The sequence below is a fragment of the Sturnus vulgaris genome, chromosome 6, assembly GCF_052056855.1.
Source record: "Sturnus vulgaris isolate bStuVul1 chromosome 6, bStuVul1.hap1, whole genome shotgun sequence".
In the NCBI taxonomy this organism is placed as follows: domain Eukaryota; kingdom Metazoa; phylum Chordata; class Aves; order Passeriformes; family Sturnidae; genus Sturnus; species Sturnus vulgaris.
In genome coordinates this window covers 31,925,419-31,928,026 of record NC_142248.1, presented here as the reverse complement: position 1 = coordinate 31,928,026, position 2,608 = coordinate 31,925,419, and the positions used below count along the sequence as shown (strand labels likewise).

Below are 2,608 nucleotides of genomic sequence, written 5' to 3'. Positions count from 1 at the left end.
GACTTCAGCTTGCCCAGAGGATGCAAGCTATTTGGTAAGGCACCAGGCTCCCCTCATGCCCTGCCCCTCGCACCTCTCCCGGAGCCGCTCAGCACTGCGGCTCCCGGAGGATCTGTGGCGGCATCCGCAAGTAACCGAGAGCCACTGCAGGGCTCTCAGCTGTGCCTCCCGCAGATGCCATTTGCCAGCTTGGCACGGGCAGCTCTGCAGCTCCTCTGGAGGCACCTTGGGATTCGCCTGAACCGAGGCTTTGGCTCGGCTCGGCGCTGGTGATTCTCCCGCTCTCCACGCAGGAGCTGCCGATGGCGATTAACGTTACACCCACCAGCAAGGGCCGGGGGAAGCACAGCACAAACCACTTCGCTTTCCCGGAGCCTCCCGTGGCCTCCCGAGGGACCGTATTTCCCCCCACTTGCCCGCAGGCCACGGGGCCGCAGCGGTAGGGCAATGTGCCGGGCTCGGCGGCCGTTCGCTGCCCGGGGATGGCGGCGGCACCCCGCGCGCTACCAGGTCCTGCAGCGCCAGCGAGGGGGAGGCAGCGCTGAGGCAGCCGCTCCGATCCCCGCTCCCTCCGTCCCTAAGCGGGCAGCTCCCGCCAGCGAGCCGCTGGCCGGCGGCGGGACCTATATGCTCTCGCGGAAGGTTACCTTCGCCTGGCACGGCGGTAACCGACGGAAGCGGTGCTAAGACATCTGAGGCAGCACTTTGTCAAGGAGCGCCTGATTGGCTAACGGGACTCTGCAATGGTTATCTGGTAAGAGTCAAGGCCTCTGATTGGTCGCGCGGCACCTGCAATGCGTCAATTGAGGATGCTGGGGTGCGCGTGCCAGAGCGCTGCCAGGGGGCGGCCGCGGCCCCGCCGGGAATGGCTGCCCGCAGCCGGCGCTGTCCGCAGCACCGGCCAGCTCCGGGCGCTCTCGGCCCTTCTCGGCAGCATCCAGTCCCAGCGGAAGATTTCCCGCCTCTTCATACCGCTGCAGCTTGCAGCAATAGCAGTTTCTTGGCTCGTAAGCCAGAGCTGGCAGGCTGAAGCTGTTTCTCAGTCCGTGACCTCTTTAGAGCAAGGTTTCTACGTAAAAAAGCAGCAGAAAGACAAAGCCTCTTTTCTCAATCCTTTTCCACAACACAGGATGCCAGAGGTGCAAAACGTGGCGGAACAAACCTGCTTATGCTGCCCTTGCACTGCCCGTGTGAGAAGCGTCTCTTGGACCGCTGCTCCAAGTGACAGCTTGAGTGGCAGCTGGGGGAGGATATGCACGGCGAAGTGATGACTGATCGCTGAAATATCTTGCTGAAACGCTGTAAAATCTTTCAACACAAAAGAGATGCTTCTGCAAAATTAGCGCCGAGCTGCGAAGCTGTGCGAGGCACGCGAGGTTGGTCTGTGTCCATGTGGGGCTGGTAGCCCCCTCGGGCCTGGCCAAAACCCATTACAGCCCTGCTGCATAAGGAGCTGCATAACGCTTGTGTGGGTTTTTTTGTATGTCTCTAATTGAAATAAACATAGATAAACCAGAGGCTAAGAAAGTCTTCTCTGCAAGAAGCTTACAGGACTGCTTTAAAAACGATGAGGATTTCAAACCAGCAAGAACTTGCTGGCATATCTGTGAAGCTTGATACAGTAAAGCATCTAAAGGGAGATGTAGGTTACAGACACTCATTATCTAAATTCCTCAGTATTTCTGTTACTGGAGTGTTTTCATTGCTCTTTTTCAAAATCCCATTCTTGAAGAGTGAGTCAGCAAGAAGCCTGTGAATGTGTCAGGAAGCAATGTTTTAAATAAGGTTTTGCTGCTAAGCAATTATTAAAGAGCATGTTTACATATGGAAAAATTACAAATTTGCATATGAACATAACAGCCCAATTTTTTCACTCTAGTGAAAGTTTTCTTCCTAACTGCAGTTGTCAGGATAGCATTCTTGATGTGCTAGTGTAGGGATTTTGAGTTAAATTCCTTGGTAATTTATTTTTTTTGTTCCATTTGGTTACCTGGATCAGTTTTTAATTTAAAATTATCGTGATTTCCTTTTCAGAGCCCTACTGAGTACAAGCTGCTTTCCTGTTGGCGTGAACACTTCTTACTGTCTTTTTTCCAAAGAACTCTTTCAAAATATTAAAAACAATCTAACCACTTTTCCTTGTAATCCTAGCCAAGTGGAGCAAGTGCAATGAAACCTTTATGGGAAAATTATATGCCTGTGTAATTATAATGTTTATGAGTCCAAGTTTGCTAAAGTGAAACATAAACGTGAGACTGCAAACTCATTCTTTTTCTTACCTGGTCATTTAAAGTATGATAATGTTTTTGAAATATTCATGTTTTAACACCTTAGGTCTAAACCAGCTTGACATCTTAACAAATAGAAAGGAAATTGGTATAAAGCATTGCTAAAGGCATCACCTTGTTCTGGAGTATTTTCCAGAACAACCTAATATGACTCATAAAATAAATTTGTTGTATTAATTTACTATAATAATACTATAATGAATGTACAAATAATAGAGCTACATTAATGTCAGAGAACCTGAAAAAAGCTTTTAAAAGTGACATCATCACATCATTCAACGGGAAATAAGTATACCAATTTCAGGGTTAACAAGTAAGTA

The 2,608-nt window shown here is 49.5% G+C and overlaps 1 long non-coding RNA gene across 1 annotated transcript; it reads left to right on the top strand.

Moving 5' to 3' along the window:
- Positions 1 to 616: 616 nt before the first annotated feature.
- On the top strand, positions 617 to 2,266 carry LOC148223400 (uncharacterized). The gene is made up of 2 exons (XR_015804672.1): positions 617 to 754; positions 2,035 to 2,266. It is a non-coding gene; the product is annotated as an uncharacterized LOC148223400 (long non-coding RNA).
- The last annotated feature ends 342 nt before the right edge of the window (positions 2,267 to 2,608 follow it).